We start from the raw sequence: 19,200 nt of genomic DNA, 5'->3' as shown, positions 1-19,200 counted from the left end.
ACCAGAGCCTGCGGTGTCCCCTTGCTCCCTCGGTCCCTCCTCAGCACCCATCATCGTCGGTCCCTCAGCTACACCCTGGTCTCCTCTCCCATCCGCTCCGCCCCGGTCAGTCGGCCCCCTGGTGTTGCCAGTCCCACTACCATCGGCTCCACCAGGGGTCCTCCCTCCAGCTGCTCCGCCCTGGTCTCGCCCTCATCATGCTCCGCCCTGGTATCGCCCTCAGCCTGCTCCGCCCTGGTCTCACCCTCAGCCTGCTCCGCCCTGGTCTCGCCCTCAGCCTGCTCCACCCTGGCCACGCCCTCAGCCTGCTTTGCCCTGGGGACGCCCTCAGCCTGCTCCGCCCTGGCCACGCCCTCAGCCTGCTCCGCCCTGGCCACGCCCTCAGCCTGCTCCGCCCTGGTCTCGCCCTCAGCCTGCTCCACCCTGGCCACGCCCTCAGCCTGCTCCGCCCTGGCCACGCCCTCAGCCTGCTCCGCCCTGGCCACGCCCCGCCCAGCCCCCAGTTCGTCCCCCCTCCTTCCTCTGTTATGCGGCGTGAGGTCACGCCTCCCGGGAGGGGGGAGTTCTGTCACAGTCTTCGTCTGCACCATCCTGTCTGCGTCTCCAGCACTACACTTCCCAGGATCCTCTTGTCTCCACACCTGAACTCACTCCCTCATCAGCCTCCCGTTCAGCGTCCTGTATTCATCTGTTTCACCTGTTTTCACCTCGTTTAGTTTGATTCCTGTGTGTATTTAGTTCCTTCCCATTCAGTCTGTCCTTGTCGGTCGATGTTTATGTTACCTCGTGTTGAGAGTGTATCCCTGCCTGTTTCCTGTACCCGTCTGCTTTTGAGAGTTCAAGTAAAGCATTTGTATTGGAGCTTTGCCTCTTCAGTCTGTCTTCCTCAGCCTGCACTCCACCACACCCCGTGACAAAGGTAGGAATGCGTAATGAAGTTTGAGAGCTATTTCAGGAATCCTTTTCAACAAATTACAAATACATCTATGATTATGTCACTTTGGCCAAGATGAAAAAGACAGTCTAGTGTTTTCTAGTGTAAGTTTTAATAAAACAATTCTAAATACCTGTGAAACTATTATAAAAACCAGAAAAGTCAATAAATAAAGAAAAGTGAACAAAAAATATTATGTTAAAATAATGTTCAATTCGCTGACTCTTTAAGGGTATACTCTCCATGTGAGGCGGTTATCTGCATATGCCATAGTGGACCGGTCCTGACCACACAGCGCATAATTTGAGAAGTGGTACATGAACCCATTTGGATTCACCACTCACAATTCTCTATTACAAAGATGTATGCAAAGTAACACAAAACAAAAAAATATATAAAGAGCATTCAGAAACTTATAAATGTGTTTAAGTTATAACGTCTGTGTTAAAGAAAAAACAAAAACAAAACAGTTCAGTAGTTATTAGTGTTGCTAAGCATTGAGGTAAAATTTTAAATAAGGGTGAACTGAGTGAACAAAAATATTCTGTCATCATTTAAGCCGGGCTCAGACTAAGGGAGTTTTTAAATCCTATAACCACCAATCATAAAATCTGGTTGCATCACGCACAGTCAGAAGGAGAATCTTTACAGATTACTCTCAAATCTCAAATATGCACACACTACAATATTTGAAAATCATGGCTTATCACACACTACAAGATATTATTTAGATTATCATGCCAGAGGGATCACCTGCAGGATCTTACCTGTGTCAGATATAAACAAAATGGATATTGTGTGTTCTTCAGAAAACTGCTGGAGATGAGATTTAGCATGCTAGTTAAACCAGATTAGATTAACCAAAGGATTCCGGGTTTGAAATGACATTAGGCTAAGTAAATAATGAAAAACAATTTTTGTTGTTGGGTGAACCATCTCTTAGGCCCAGTTTACACCTTGTATAAGATGTGTTTTAGTCGATCGGATCACAAGTCTGAGACAAATACCAGTTTACACCTGGTATTTTAATCCGTCTCTTCCTGAATTCTTCAATGGGAGGGTCTATGGGTAGGTAAATATATGGGCTTTTTTATTAGATGTGAGCGCATGTTTGAAATCAAGAATGGTAAGAGAACATTGTGCTTGGTGTGTTTTTTGTCTTTAAACCATATGGGGCTTCAGTCGACAAAGCTGCACACTGGCTAGCACACTTCCCATAATGTTTATGCATTAGGTCAGTAGGCGGTCTTTTTTGGCTGTTTGAACACTTTCGACCACATGAGCGTTTACACTATGAAAGCAATCTGGTCAAATGCGTTTTCGACTACCTTTGGAAGTGGATGCGATTGGACAAGCTCAAAACGTTTTAGACCCCGTTTACACCCGTATTTAACGTCATCTGCTTGTGCTCGGATTAACCAAAAGGCATCTTAAAGGTGCCGTAGGTGATTCTCTGCAGAAAATTGTTTTGTTATGCTGGTTGAAAATCTCCTCATATCCTGATAGAAATCACTCTAAGTGGTCTAAATGTATTTTTATAAATAAACCATCGAATGTTCGTTCAATCGCTGCGTTCGATCCGGTCCTATCAGTGCTTGTTTACGTTTGGTATTGTAGTATTGTTACTAACTCTATTATAAAGTTTTTTCCACCAGTGAATGATAAGATGTATTGAAGTAATGCTGCCTCTGGTTAGGGCTGTCGCGATAACCGCAATATTGCAGTACTGCGCTTCTGACAAGTCAACCGCAGAGGATTGCACGTAACCGCAGCAACCGCGATATTCACTTTTTTTTTTATAAGGCTTCTTCTTGTTTTGAACTTCATGCATGTGTATTGAACGCTAAACAAGTTCATAATGATTGATAACAACAAGACTGTTTATCTTGGTGATGTGTAGCCTACAGAGGCTTCACACAGACAGTGAATGAGAGAGATCTGCAGAGCGCGTGCGATTACCTGCGTCTGTCTTTGAAGTCGTGAAAAGGTTGCCGTGTCAAAGGAAAGCGAAATATTTGTCGTATCATCATTTTAAGCTTCACGTCACGGGTATTTTCCACAAATGCGCGTCAGCAGCAGCGCTGGTCAGCATCCCACAACGCGAGGAAGCCGCAGAAAATAATATCACAGAGTCACGCATTGAATCAATGCCATATTGGTCTCTAATAAGTGAAGCATCAGCTTCCGCGTTACCCATGCGACGCATTGCTGATCAGCTGAGCCTTGAAAAGTGGAACTCAAAGTTAAAAATAATTAACATCTTGTTTCATTACATCTCTTTTAACGAATCAGCTTCTTTGAACGTGTTCGTTGAATGAACGGTTCAAAGTCCGTTGTCATAACAATATGCGCGCTGAGTGAAAGCCTTTCAATCATGCTTTCAATGCGCATATAGACGCTGTTTAGTTTCGGTTATTGGTTAAATGACCCTGTTTTTGTCCACATCGTACACTTTATTTATATAGCAACAAATACTTATAAATTAAATAAATAAATAAATGGCGGTAATACCGCATATCGCGCTATTGAGCCACTCAACATTACCGCAAGGGAAATTCCATAACCGCGACAGCCCTACCTCTGGTCTTAATTTGGTCTGTGCGCGTTCATGCTTTCAGGACGAGGATTTGCAGGGAGGGTGGGACGTATGCTTTTAGTGCTAACAGGCTAAAGTTAGCATTTTCCCAGATGTCCTACTGCACCTTTAATACCAGCTGTAAACAGGACCTTAGAACTTCTGAAGAAAAACAAGGCCATAAACAAAAATGTTTACATACGGTACGAAAATAATTCATGCAGCCAGTCACTGACTGTAATTTGTACTTGCCTTAATGCCAATGTATTATTTAGTTTTGCAAGAAAGTTAGTGAGTCTTGCAGGCCACAACCCAAAATATGATACCATCTGTCTAAATTCTCCATCAACACTCTATGTTAACAACATTTGTCCTTTCTGACCCCTAGTTAACCCCTAATAACCCGTGTTATTACCATTACAGTAAATCTTGTCCAATCAATTCCTCAAAAGACAACCATTGACAATCTGATCCATTATAAATGATAATGAAAGAAAAAAAACCTTAAAGTACAAGTATGACTACAAGCCCTTTGAATGTGGCTCCAATGGTGATTTTCAACAATGTCAGAAGGGAATCAATACTGATGAGTATCCCAGGCCAAAATGTAAAAGTTTAGACACTTCACACAGCCCTTACAGTCTTAAGTGGTCCTGAAAAATGCGCGACAGAAATAATCCCAGCCTAGACTATATTCAAGGTGGTTATCCTTCATTCGGAGTGGTAGTAAACCCTGGACACAGACACAACAGGCTAGTAAATTCACCACTGCAATGTGATGAAGAGAAACAGGCCCATCCATATCCAGACTGAAAACACTCAATAGTCTCAACTGATGAAAGAAAAGTGAGGTTTCAAACAAAGTACCAAACCCAGAGATTAGATTAATCATATAGGTGTGCAAACTTTAAACACGTTACACATTCAAAATAAGTCATAGTCATCATACATTTTTGGTGATTTGGAAAAGGGATTTTGTTTTCTAGCATTACATAATCAAGCCGTAATTAATCTCAGTGACTACATGTGGAGTAAAATACCTCTAGGGGCGTTGGTCTGGGTAACGGAGATTGCTGGAGAGAACACCCAGAGGAGTAAATGAGGAGTAAAGAGAGGTTTCTGGGTAAGAAATGGCAATGAAGGCAGGGCTGACTATCGTGTCTCTCCAGAGACAGCAAACACAGAGGGTTTGTGTAAACCGAGATAGGAGTGGCTCTGAAGCGTCTGGCTACCGCCGGGAGATTCTGTGCCAAAGTTTCCAAGTTCAGCCCAGCAATATTATTTCTGCCTGCTTTTGAAGGCAGTGGAAAAGAATGTAGCACATTCTGTCTGATGGGGAAGTCTGGAACGCCATCATTTTCCCTGAAGTACACATAGAGATGGATTATGTTTAGACTAGGATTCTAAAAACAGTGCTGAAATTCTAATAGCGCAGCTAATGAGACAAGGTGACGGTGCATCATCATCATACAGACAGCCGTTTTTTAAACTCGGGATCAAGGAAGTCATCTCATCTCCTGAGTCTGATAGTTCAATATATACAAATCATTGTATTTCCAATTCATGTTCAATACACTTGCCAAAATATATCTATATATCTATGATACATGTCTGTGTGTGCCCAATGTTATGGCTGATTAGAAGAAATTAGTTTAGAGTGTGTATTTTTAATATTAATTTGGAGGGAGTTTTCTCCCTTGGATGTGACAGTACATTTGGGTGGTCTTGGATTGTAAACTGTAGCTAGATAAAATACCTATGCTTCTTTAACAAGGTTTGTTTTTCCAGAATATATTATAAATATCCCGTTTTTAATTGCTGGCCAAAAAAAGAGATCATCATCTAATTCTGTTTATTTTCAGCAAACTGAAGCCATGCAAACCGGGCAGTTGTCCTACCACAACCAATGCAATAAATCCTATAACTTCATATGCATTTTTTCATTTCTCAACATTTCTTGTTAAAACTAGAGACAATCAACTAGTTGATTACTATAGTTGACTAAAAAACTTTTTTTGTCATCTTGCTGCTAAACATTTTGGTTGACTATGAGAAATTGTAATATATGCCCATACTTTAAAGATAAGCTTTTTATTCTGCTTAGAAGCAGACAAGGCTTATGGATCCTCTAATTGGCTGCTTTTAAAATATACATGACAAGAGATCTTCCCAGATGCACACCAATGAATAAATGAAAGCCTATGGCTATGTTCATGGGGCAGATTTATGGTTATATGGTGTGCTTCATACCTTTTAGAGAGTGCAATCTCTCCAAGGATGAATATCAGGAAGGCTTTTACTGCTTGATATCCCACACAAAGACAAACAGATAATAACCATTTCATGCAGCTTCTTGTGTACATAAACAAAAGCCACCTCGTCATTTGGTTCAAAATAAAGGAGTGTCTCACAGAGGAGGCTGACCAAGAAATGCAAGTAATAAAAGAATTTCCATACCTGTTTTTTGTTTCCACAAAGGACCATGCAACAAGAATCTATATTTACTTGAGAGCCAATCTCTTAAAGGGATAGATCACCTAAAATGTAAAATTCAGCCATTACTTACTTACCCTCATGTCATTCCAAACCTCTATGACTTTCTTAAGGTGAAGTAAAAAAGAGGATATTTTGAAAAATATCTCAAAGTTTTAGTAGGGTGCAATGTTGTGTGAACTTCATTTACTTTGAAAATATCTTTTTTTAATGTTCTGCAGAAGAAATAAAATGTCATACAGTTTTGGGACAAAATTAAGGTAAGTAAATTATTATTATTATTATTAAGTAATTATTATTATTATTATTATTTATTATGACACCATTTTCATATTTTAGCTGCACTATCCCTTTAAGAGCAGCATTCATGGTACCAACCATACTACAAGTGTTCAGTAAGTAAATTATGATGCCATTTTCATATTTTAGCTGAACAATCCCTTTAAGATCAGCATTCATGGTACCAACCATACTACAAGCGTTTGGTATAGCATAAATTACTTCTGCCTCATAAAACTGTCCCGTCAAAACAAATTCACAGATTCACAGAGATACAACACAACATATGGGGCCACATTACCAGCCCACATGTGAAGCCTGTAATGAGTTCATTAATCAAAGTCAGGCATGTGTGGGAACTTGATTAAACACAACAGTGAAGCCCAAGTAACCTCAAGCTATTTCACTGCTGTCTATTTTGAGCTGATCTTTAAGAATCAACAGCCCTGACTGAGCAACACCCTCGAGCACACCTACGTAAAAATGAGGAGAATGTGTTTCAATGCACAACCGTATAGACCGGGTATGGAAGGGCCAGTCGGACAGGTCTATGGCAGTGGTGTTTGTCAACGTCATCCTTTCAAACTGATCTAATAAGTACAATTGTCACGTCTACCGTAATTATTTAGGCAGGGTTAAATAGGCCGGGAGACTCAGCGCAGCGGTATGGTTTGCTGTGGTCAGGCCTGTGTGCACGAGTTACTCACGATGGCAGACTCAAAGAAGAGTAAACAGAACCAGCAGAGGAATGTTTCGGATCAGGGGCTCTTACAAATAGCCAACGGGAAATGGGAGCTGGCAAGTGACGAGAAAAAATCTCCCAGTTTCCAACTGAGTAATGGTTCTGATCAGAAACAGCAAACTGAGATTTCGCATTAGTGCCACTGCCAAGCACACAGCTCCATCACTCTGATAGTCAGACAGCTTTAATTTACTTAATTACTAAGGTTAAATAAAAGTACCTTTGCATTCATGTAAATAATTGTCCAATACTGTTTCGGGATGCAGAACAGGTCATGTTGTGTTATATAAAACATGTTTTATTACATTATATTATATTAAAATGAAAACTTATGTATTCATTTGGAAATGTGTTGATTTATTTTTTGCATAATACCACAAAACATCAACATTATCCATCTTTTATAATTATTTCAGTCTGCAGTTTTTCCTCTTTGTCGCCATCTCTGTTAGTAATCTGCAATTGCATTTATTTGCGTAATTATCAACTGTACGTGGGTTGTGCCTCAGCACGGCACAGCGCGGATGAATTAATGTTTTGAGGAGAATGTGCGGCTGTCAGTCGCCACGCCGATGTGGATTCGGGCATTCAGAGTCACAGATTTTACTTTTCGTTTGACCAACATAATAATTTTCACCAGAAAATGTCATTTGAAAAGGTAATCCACTTTTGTTCTTCTGACAATTAGCATTACAGTATATTGCGCTGATTAAATCTAACAATATTTATCACATTAAACCATTCAAATTATACTTTATTCTCAAATTGTTAATGCTAACAACATCAGCATTGCATGAATAAAGCCCTTCAGATATATATCCTTGTTTTCGCATGGGCCCGGTTGTAGTCTCTTTTCCCAAACTTTCAGTCCAAAGTCTTTTGCATTTTTACAAGGGGTGAATATCTAGTTGTCATTGGTGATTGTCGTTTGAACCTATCTGGATCCACCATCAAGTTAATGTTTAATTATATCAAGTGCTGTAAGAAAAAGCTATACATTTTCAGCTCCAAAAACCTCACTTGCAATATAGCTAATACTAGCCGAGACTCCTTCTTTATGTGTACAGATGTGACGTAATGACGCAAAGACATGTTCGAATTTCCCACGGAAATCCACCAGTACCACAGGATTAAAAACATTATAACAATCTTAGTGCTTTGAATCGAGCTACGGCCAGCAGAGAATTTTGAACACTGTCTGGTTATGTATTTGTTCAAAAATGTATTTTGAAAAAATTTTAACCCACAAAAGTTACAGACTGGTAGCCTCATACTCATTTTCTAGTCAGAATGCGAGTCAGATACTGCTCCATAGGGCTTTGATTATGAGGCGTGTCTTAACCGAACCAAAAAAAAAAAATCATAGTTGCATAGCATATTTGTCAAAAGAACTCAACTGCACGCACACTGGAAGTAGTAAATTAATGAGTGTTGATTATTTTACTTGGTCCTCCATGAGTGCGACCAAAAGAGAAACCACAGGGTTTTATTGCATCCCATTTTCTTTGTGACCATCAGTGTCACATGCCTGTCCTGTCTTGTGTTGCACATGGGTGTTTTGTTATTTTGGGCCATGTGCTCGTGTCATTGTCTGATCCCTCCCCCTCGTTACCTGATTAGTGTTTGAGTTGTTCCACCTGTTCCCTCTTGATTTGTTCCCTTTATAAGCCTCCTTTTGTTTGCAGTCTTTGTCGGTTCATTGTCAGATGTTTCCTAGTTTGGTCTGTGTGTTCCTAGTTGGTGGTGTTTTGAGTATTCAGTGTTTTTCATGTTTCTTTAATTATGTTTTTCCCCCCTTGTGGGTTTTTACTTTGTGTTTTGTTTTCTTTTGTTAAATAAATCCTTATACTGCATTTGAGTTCTCCCTCTCCTTTTGAATCGTGACAGAATGAACCGACCAATTTGGAGAACTCAGCAGTATGGATGGCACACTGGGGCAGAGATGCAGGTTGATGATTGCATGGATGACGATCTCTTGGACTGCCCGGACTATACCATTGCAACTTTTGGATCCACTCAATTTTCCAGGATCAGGCATGATGGAATGACTCCGGCCTCCAACGAACCTGGTAGAATGAACATTTTTCAGGCTCTTGCTTTTATGGCCAGTCAAAGGGAGGAGTCGGAGCGTTTGGCCAAGGTTTCGGGGAACCATGGAGGTCGCAGGAGAGAAGGTCCCAGAGGTGAGCGCCGGAACCACTCTCCGCTTCGGTCACTCCTCGATCATCCACCGACGATCTCATTCAGCACCAAGTTGGCACGTCGCCATCAGAGACGGCGGAGTAGGGGAAAGACCTCCAACCTCCCTGAGTGTACGGAAGCCGGTCCTCAGCAGCCCGCCATTCTCCTGGAGGCCGATCCAGAGACTGGTCACTTCTCGTCTGCCCTGCGAGAGACCGTTCACGTCCCGTCTGCCCAGCGAGAGACTGACCACGTCCCCTCTGCCCAGCGAGAGACTGTCCACGTCCCGTCTGCCCAGCGAGAGACTGACCACGTCCCGCCTGCCCAGCGAGAGACTGCTCACGTCCCGTCTGCCTTCCTGAGCTGGGACTATCTGGAGCGGCTGGCTCGGATATTGGAGAGGCCGGTGTCCGGTGTCCCTGAGCCGCTGCCTGTCCCTGAGCCGCTGCCGGTCCCTGAGCCGCTGCCTGTCCCTGAGCCGCTGCCTGTCCCTGAGCCGCTGCCTGTCCCTGAGCCGGTGCCTGTCCCTGAGCCGGTGCCTGTCCCTGAGCCGGAGACTGTCCCTGAGCCGGTGCGAGAGACTGTCCCTGAGCCGGTGCCTGTCCCTGAGCCGGTGCCTGTCCCTGAGCCGGTGCCTTTCCCTGAGCCGGTGCGAGAGACTGTCCCTGAGCCGGTGCGAGAGACTGTCCCTGAGCCGGTGCCTGTCCCTGAGCCGGTGCGAGAGACTGTCCCTGAGCCGGTGCCTGTCCCTGAGCTGGAGCTGAAGTTGGTTCAGGACCCAGCGTTTTTGTCTGTGTTTGTGTCTGTTCTTGTGACTGTGTCTGTTTTAGTGTCAGTTCCTGAGCCGGTGCCGGTCCCTGAGCCGGTCCCTGAGCCAGTCCCTGAGCCGGTCCCTGAGCCTGTCCCTGTCCCTGAGCCGATCCCTGAGCCGGAGCTCATATTGGTTCAGGACCCAGCGTTTTTGTTTGTGTTTGTGTCTGTTCTTGTGACTGTGTCTGTTTTAGTGTCAGTTCCTGAGCCGGCGCCTGTTCCCGAGCCGGTGTCTGGTCCTGAGGTATCTGCTCTGCCCTGGCCGCCCGAGGGGTCTTCACCGCCCTGGCCACCTGAAAGATCTGCTCCGCCCTGGCCGCCCGAGGGGTCTTCACCGCCCTGGCCACCTGAAAGATCTGCTCCGCCCTGGCCGCCCGAGGGGTCTTCACCGCCCTGGCCACCCGAGGGGTCTGCACCGCCCTGGCCACCCGAAGGGTCTTCACCGCCCTGGCCACCCAACAGGTCTGCTCCACCCTGGCCACCTGAGGGGCCCTGGCCGCCCGAGGGCTCTGCTCCGCCCTGGCCGCCTGATGGACTTTGTGTTTCGTCCTGGCCGCCCGATGAACTTTGTGTTTCGCCCAGGTCTCCCAGGACTAAACAATTTGTCCCTCCCGTCCCACCCTGGTCTGTCCCTCCCGTCCCGCCTGATGGAGCGTCTGGTAGCCGCTCCGTAGGGAGGGGGTAATGTCACATGCCTGTCCTGTCTTGTGTTGCACATGGGTGTTTTGTTATTTTGGGCCATGTGCTCGTGTCATTGTCTGATCCCTCCCCCTCGTTACCTGATTAGTGTTTGAGTTGTTCCACCTGTTCCCTCTTGATTTGTTCCCTTTATAAGCCTCCTTTTGTTTGCAGTCTTTGTCGGTTCATTGTCAGATGTTTCCTAGTTTGGTCTGTGTGTTCCTAGTTGGTGGTGTTTTGAGTATTCAGTGTTTTTCATGTTTCTTTAATTATGTTTTTCCCCCCTTGTGGGTTTTTACTTTGTGTTTTGTTTTCTTTTGTTAAATAAATCCTTATACTGCATTTGAGTTCTCCCTCTCCTTTTGAATCGTGACAATCAGAGCCAGCTGCTAAATTAAACTTTTGCCGAATCCTGTAGGAAGGACGGCAAACGCATCTTTCCGATCAACAAATGCCTTGATTGCAGTTCTCTGTTCATCTTTTAAAATTAATGCGTTGTCTCTTTTGCAACAGACGCGATAGCGGAATCTATACATCTTTGATAATGCTCTTTGATAACGTACTTATTACGTAACTTCAGATCATCTGTCCATCATCGTATAAAGCCCGCCCTGGCAATTTGATTGGCCCGACCAATTCTGAACTGATCATAATTACTCCTCATTGGATCGAGTCCAGACTGAACTTCCCGACCAAAAAATGTTGTGGGGTTCGGGCTAGCATCAAGACGGACTGGAGCTTAGGCCCTGTTTACACGAGAACGCTCGCGAGTGAAAACGTAAAAATATTTTATTGGATGGGCCTTTAGTTTACACTGTGACGCCGTTTTTGGGGCTTAAAAACGCAAAAAAGTGAAACCACCCTCCAGAGTGGAAATCTTAAAAACGCTCCACCGCCACGTTCCCATGTAAACGGTAAAAACGCAAAAGTCTGCTTGACAGTGAAGGTTGTACGCAGGCACACGGACTTGGTGTTGTTCTGTGACAGTGGTTCACGTTGCCACTTAGCCGCCTGGAGTGCATACTACATTGAATTTCACACTCTTTTGCGTCACCATGTGCATGCAGATTTCCTACCCAAAACGCTCATCTAAACGCAAAATAAAAAGTGATAACGCAACGCCACTTTTGCGTTTTCTCTTCAGAATCGTTTCCGTGGAAACATGGCCTTAGGTGACAATTTTTATCTTCACCAATTACATAATACAATTACAGTTTTATGTATTTCTTTTAAAATCTAAAATACAATTATAAAAATAAATTTTTAGTGTTATTTTTTTGTAGCCAACACCACATAATTTTGAAAAAAAAAAACTGTAGGTCCATGCTTATTAAAAAAAAAGGTTCCATAAAAACCTTACCCTCTCTTCGGAACTACTTCAACTTATTCAAATAAATCTTAAAGTAAAAATAAAATAAAAAATAAAATAAAACTTACAATTCTTAAATCAATATAATGAAGGTCCAACAAATTGAGTTAAGTGAATGGTCACCCAAATACATGCCTCTAGCTTTTACGTAGCTCTTTCAGAGGTTTATCAAAAGCACAAATATTTACATTCCTCCAAACATGTGGATCAGGCACCGCACATGCGCACAGACTCTACTGTCTGATCTCTCAACTCATTTTGAAAATGACAAAAGAGTTCAAAGACTCAGCAAGACTCAGAGCATTTTTTTCATTGTTTTAAGCATCAAAACAGTCGGAAATTATTTCAATTGTTTTGGCCCACATTGCCTGGCTGAGTGTTTATTCAATTGAGAAACGTTTTCTCCCATAATTCCATTCTTTGCATTGTTGAAACAAGTTTTGTTTTTTAATCATTGAAACTGCAAACCACTGAAAATAAGCTTAAGCTAAAGACTAGAAAACTATATTAGCAACAGCTTTATCTTGCAATGGCTGACTGGCCCTCATATAAAAGAAGAGCTTTGTGAATTATATTCCTCTGGGAAATTACATAAATATGGTTGGCCTCATGAACTGTGGAAAACATTGAGATGACCGAGGGAATTGGGTCAGATTAAAGTCCTGTTCACAGTGAAGATCTGATAGTTTCTAGCTTTTTATTCAGCTTTAATATTCAACAGCATTAGGCAGCATATCACTGTCTACACTCCCATTGGCTGCTGCTTCATCGCATCACTCGTCAGCATAAAGCTTTGAAAAATCTTATCTAGTCCAATTATAGTTATTCAAGTGGTCTGACTTGACAAAACTGACGCCAAAATCTGTATTCAGACTTTATTCAAATCTTTAAACTTATTATTCCTTCATTGTTACCAATAATGTTCGTGTTGCCAAATATAACTCTATATTTTGACAGCAGCTATGCAGCAGTTATCAATATGAAATATTTGTGAAATATTCGTGAATCTCAGATTGTGTATTTGAGCCAGGACATTTTGATGTCTTAGTAAACTGAATTTCAGAGCACAGTTTCCCATCAATAATAAAGCATATGCAAATACATGACTAGGATACTGAGACTGATCATGACAGTGAACAAATACTGTATGTCACAGAGGCTGTGCTGGAGAAAAAATAGAAACATGGGTTCAAAGAGTCACGGGCAGTTTTACAGATAAACAGAGACACTGTTGATCGAAAACTGACTGGTTTGAGGAAACATTGTTTGTACTTCCTCATAACATTTGTATTTGCACTCTTAAAAATAAAGGTTCCAAAAGGTTTTTTTTCCCAACGATGCCATAGAAGAAACATTTTTGGTTCTCCAAGGAACCTGCCAGTGAACAGTTCTTAACAGAACCTTTTTTCTAAGTGTGTAGAACATTTTACCACTCTAAACAACCTTTTCTGCAATGGAAAGGCTCCACTAAAACCATTCAAAATAATGATTCTTTAATGGCATCTATAGTTACATAAAGAATCATTAACATCCACCCTTTCCATTGCACAAATGGTTTCTTATAGTGGGAAAGGGTTCTTTATATTATTAAAATGTTCTTAACACCAAGAAAAATGGTTCTTTTAAGAACTGTTCACTGAAAGGTTGTTTGGGGAACCAACATTTTTGGAACCTTTATTTTTAAGAGTGAAGGTTTTTGATGGCACCATAAATGCCAAAAAATAACCTTTACTTAAGTGTATGCCAGAAAAGAGACTGGGAATATACAATAATGACCATAAAATATTTTTCAAATAAATCCTCTTTTATACAGAGCACTGTTATGGCCTTGCCTGTAATGTTGTCAATTGCATTTATCTCTAAGGCATGGGAGAATATTTGAACACAAGTCATTCTGTAGCCCTGAGTTGAGTTTGGGGAGTAAACACAGATTAGTCAGTCCACGGTCACCTCAACAGAAACTATACAGCAGACAGAAACACAGAAACACCAGCTCATAACTCGTTGCTGTTTTCTACCATTTCTTCACAAACAAGAAAATGTAGAACAAATCTAATTCTAAAATATCCAACCAAGATACTAAATATCTGTTTCAATCATTATGGCTTTTATTGCAGTTTAAAGGGGACATATCATGCAAAATCCACTTTTTTAGTCCTTAAATGCATTTTGTTGTATATTTGGAGTGTTTATAAGTACAGAAAAGATGAAATTATTCTCTTCAGGTGCGTCGTTTATATCTTTATATTCTGTTTTGGTCATATTTTTCAACCTGTTCAGATTTTTCTGTTTTCTATGACGTTTTTTGAACTATAACGTCACCGTATTTGCAGCGGAAATAAGGACATTGACTACCGGCCCAACACTTCGAGCAATCCGCCATTATTATTTCTCGCTCCGATTTTGTAGTCCGAGCTCAATGATGCAGAAGTTACGAGAGGGCAAGTCAAAATGTTTGGTTTTTGGATGTAGTGACCTGAAGCACTTCAAGGATTTCCACTTCAACAACCTCCGCCAGTATAAAGAAGGGTTTGCCGATTGACTTCGTCTAAATGAGAGGTAAATTCCTTCAATCTTTGGAGACGACGAACAGAGCATTTCGATAAGCTGTAAATATCGTTAATAAAAATAAAGTACTTTACTTTCTTAAAACACATGGTGGTCATGGTTTAGCAGTACCTTTGTCTTTCTTTGTTTTTGTTTTGAAGTAACGTTACACGTCTGCAGTATTATTGTTCTTGAGTTTCATCAATGGTCATTTAGCTACTGTGTTTCTGATGCTTTTCTAAACGTATCATATTATCAATACAGATTTTTAGTGGTAAGATTAGACCGTAGTCATTTATCTTGTCAGTGTTCTTGTTTTAACAAGAGAAATAGTCGACTTTCACTAATAACACAAACAGTTAACTCACATACCAATACATCCATAAGAGGTTGTTCTGCAGGTTCGTCGTCGTCTTTATCAACTCGCTCGCTCTGGCTCGAATATGTAAGGCTTGATGGACAAGTCTTCTGTTGTTGACATTTTATTAACGTGTGAATAAAAATGTTCTTTGAAGGTATCGTATATAATCGTATATCTCTAATCAAACTAAAATAATGGCCGAACGTGGGGAGTTGAACTGACCGTGAACTCATCGACCTGGAGAGCGGGCGGGGTATGACAAATCTCCTTTTTATTTAAAGGGGCCGCTTTGAAACGGGTCGCTCAAAGACGCACATCAGAAAAGGGGTAGAAAAGGGGCTTGTAGAGCTATAATAATGAGGAATTCAGACCCAAGCATTGCAGTTATGTTTTATATAGACCACAACGGTATGATTTATATGTTAAAATGAATGATTTAAAAGCATGATATGTACCCTTTAAACTAATTATTTATTTATTTATTTTTTATTTAACCTTTATTTAACCAGGAAAAGTCCCATTGATATACAGTAACTCTTTTTACAGGGAGTCCTGGCCAATATTTTTTTTATTTAAAAAAAAGAGAAAGAAATAAAAGACAGTGCAAAAAATACATATTACACCACAAATCTCTAAACATACACTGACAAAACATTGTACCTACTTACATGCAAATACAGACATACAATTTAAAGGGCACCTAGTTAAAATCAATGACATTTTTCTGTCAAAGTTGACTTATGGTATTTTGGAGCTCATTCCAGACATTTGTTGCATATGATGAGAAAACTATTTTACCAAGTTCAGTTCTTTTTGATGCAATAATTATTAGAATTTTTCTTGACAACCTTGTCCTCTAAACACTTTTTTTGGGTAAGTAAGCAAATTTGAAATGTAGAGGGATTTACCCATAATAAATGCGATAAAAATCATTAAATGTATTTTTCTTCTAAAGGAGAGGGAGAACAATTGTACAGTTTCATACAGAGTGCATGGTGAGTCTTATAGCTGCTGCACCTGTAATGAAACATAAGGCTGAGTGGTGATCTAGTTTTTTTTTTTTTTATAAAGATGAAGTAGAGTGCATATAAATTAGGTCACCATAGTGCAAAAACTGATAAGAATGTGCTCTGCACCAACCCTTACCTTGCTAAATAAGGAAAGAACTTCTTTAATCTAAAATAAAAACCCAACTTGGGTCTGTTTTTTTTTCCCAAAAGGCTCTCAATATGGACCCCAAAGGACAATTTATCATCAAACCAAATACCTAGGTATTTGTAAGAATTCACTCTCTCTTTTAGAGTACCATTTTGTGTTAAAATAGCATGTAAAAAACATTAATTTAGTTTTTTTTAGCATTTAATACTAACTTTAATCCAACCAAAGGTTTTTGTACCTGATTAAAACAGAGCTGTAAAATTACGAGTTGTTCTATCAGTAAGTAAACATCAGCCATGAATTTGCACATACTGTATATTATTAACTAGAGACTTTCCTGCACGCATTATGACTGTTTATGAGGCACACAAGCATACTTTTTATCCACTCTCAAAACTGAACAATATTTGATATCATGTTTTTAGCAGTCCCCTTGACCTGCTTTCAGAAGATGTACCAGTGAACCCACATAAGAGACTTTTTCAGATGAGAGAAACAGGAGAGGCAAGGTGAGAGGAGCCGAACGTGAGCTGGCCGGAGGGCAGTGACAATGATCTCATTTTACAGCTGACAGCACATCTCTCAAAAACAACTCCTTAAGGAAACTGGGCCTGCTCTGCATTAGTCTAAACACCTTTTAATGCGGATGAAGTGAGATTTCACAAGAGTAACCAAAAGAAAAATACTGTTAAAACCGTGGCCTAATGGTTATACCCATATCCAGATTGAGAGGTAGCTGCATACAGAAGCAGATACACTGCTGGCTAATCATAGGTCTGTAATATCTGTATAAAAGGTGTTTATTGCGTTTATACTCGTTTTGAGGATGCACTCTTGGCATTGCTTGAAGATCTTGCTGGGCGTGCTCTCAGACAAGAATGTGTCTAATTTTGAGTCTTTTTTTTTTTTTTGCTGAGTGTGACAAAAGAAATGGGGCGTGCGGAAGGCCCTTATATAGACATGGTTTTGGTGTTTTTTTATGTAAATTATTTACCCGGGGCACGCAATCACTCATTTAGGATACTCCAATTCATAAACATAAGAACAAGGTTAAGAACAAATTAATACGCATACGCACGTATTGTGAATTAGGCTGAAAGTTTTGGTGAGAAGTTTGTATAAATATGAATTATTAGTGAATGAGACCCACTGACCCTACACTTTTGTGACCAGTAGTGTATGTGGACAGGGGCGCTGTAATATGAGGGAAGGGCACTGATCAAAGAGAGGGCCTGACGGTGAACATCCCTCCCGAAACATGATCACGAATTCAACAGAGGCGCTCCTGTACTGTATGTGGAAGGCTTGTATGGTGAAGAGGCACTCGAGTTCAACAAAATTACTTTCATGATCTTCACATTTTACATGGCTGAAGTCAATAGAAACCACCATTCAAAGAGTTGAAAAAGGGCAAACATGTTAATCAACATATGGTGCAAATTACAAAGAAAAAGTCAATAGAGATTTTTCAATTAAGGGTTTATTTCAGTCTAACTGATGTTTCCCTTCATCCTTTTCAACTTGTTCAGTAAACAAACCACATGAATCTTAACTTGAACACATCAGTGGATATTATCTTTTATATCTAACCTACTGGGAGTGAAGTTCTGAATTGGATGTTTTTAACAATCTCAGTTAAGTGTAGTTCAGAACCAACAATAAAACAGCATCAAAGAGGCCAGCTGATATTAAGGGATATTCATTTGAACATGTTCATGTACAAAAATAACCCCACTAAATGAAAGGACTGCATGGGGACCACAGATGCCAGCCATCATGCTAGATCTTTCTCTTGTTTAGGTGAGGGCAGCTGACTCTTTCAGAAAGAGTCTGGATTCCTCAGCAATCCTGTGGCGGTGTGACATGATGCTTTGAATAGGGGGATGTTACTCAGCATGTACCGCCCCTCTGCAGCTCTTAATGCAAAACATATGCTGCCATACTGACCTACTATTCAGGATCTGGCGGAGAAAGAAAGAAGACGAGAGGAGACAGTCCAGAGGAGGAAAAAAGAAAGTGAACCAAGCTACTATAGCTTAACCTGTAAAGCAACTTCTGAATGGAGACCAAGCAAACGGGACCCAGATAGACACTGGAGAGGAAACAAGAAGAACAATGGTATCTTGTGGCCTTCTGTTCAGCCTGATCGTGGGCAATATGGGCAAAAATGTCCTAATAATACTATATACAAAGCTTTATGAATTATTTTTCTAAATACAGCTGATCAGGCATATAGGGAACTGAGAGTGATGTAATAGGCAACATAATCAATTTAAATTGCTCTTTCACAGCTGGTATAGATCATAAAAATTGGGTACTGTTGTGTAACATAAATTAACCGCCGGTTCAGTTTTTGGAAATCATTCCATATACTTTGAGCTCTCATGAGTAGAGTAGACTCATGAGTAATGAGTAAAATGAGCATAGACTCATAAACTCAATAGACTCATAAAGAATACTCTGACATAAAACTGCAGTCAAAACAAATACAGCTCAAAAATATATATATAGTATATTTATATGATAGTATATTTATATGATATATATATATATATATATATATATATAGTATAGATGCCTGTAGGTCATACCGAGTTAGTGACATTAGAAATGGGTGGAGAATTTACAGGCAGGATAACATTAGAATGTTTGCACACACTAATCTTAATGGACCACTTATAAGTATCTGTAATATTGTGACCACATGAGCACAGCCAACCAGAAGTATCCTTTTCTTTACATGAAAATGCTTTATGAAGACCGAATTATAATATTGTAATAAATACATACTAAATACCAGAGGCAGCTCAGAGACTGTACAGATAGGGTTTGTCCCATATGTGCAAAGCCCAAGGGAAAACTAGTTCCACCAGCTACATGGCTTGCAGAGAATGTCTATGTGTGCACTGAAGAGACGGCTGAACTGGATTTACTGGTTTTTCACCTGATCTGTAACAGTTCTTCGCCAGCTGACAGGCCGAAAAGGACACTGAATGTGAGACAAGCAGGGTCTGTGAAAGCATCTTGCCATGGGATCTGGGATCATACAAAGCCGAAAACAATCAAGTGTAAC

At 40.8% G+C, this 19,200-nt stretch overlaps 1 protein-coding gene across 3 annotated transcripts in view; it reads right to left on the bottom strand.

Annotated features, from left to right (window-relative positions):
- The window catches only part of myo1ea (myosin IEa), a 58,831-nt gene that overhangs the window by 38,388 nt on the left and 1,243 nt on the right, over positions 1-19,200 (bottom strand). The window lies entirely within an intron of this gene.

The sequence above is a fragment of the Pimephales promelas genome, chromosome 1 (genome assembly GCF_988280905.1).
Source record: "Pimephales promelas chromosome 1, fPimPro1.hap1.1, whole genome shotgun sequence".
NCBI lineage: Eukaryota > Metazoa > Chordata > Actinopteri > Cypriniformes > Leuciscidae > Pimephales > Pimephales promelas.
Note: the sequence above shows the minus strand (reverse complement) of the source record. Positions and strands in the feature narration are given on the sequence as shown.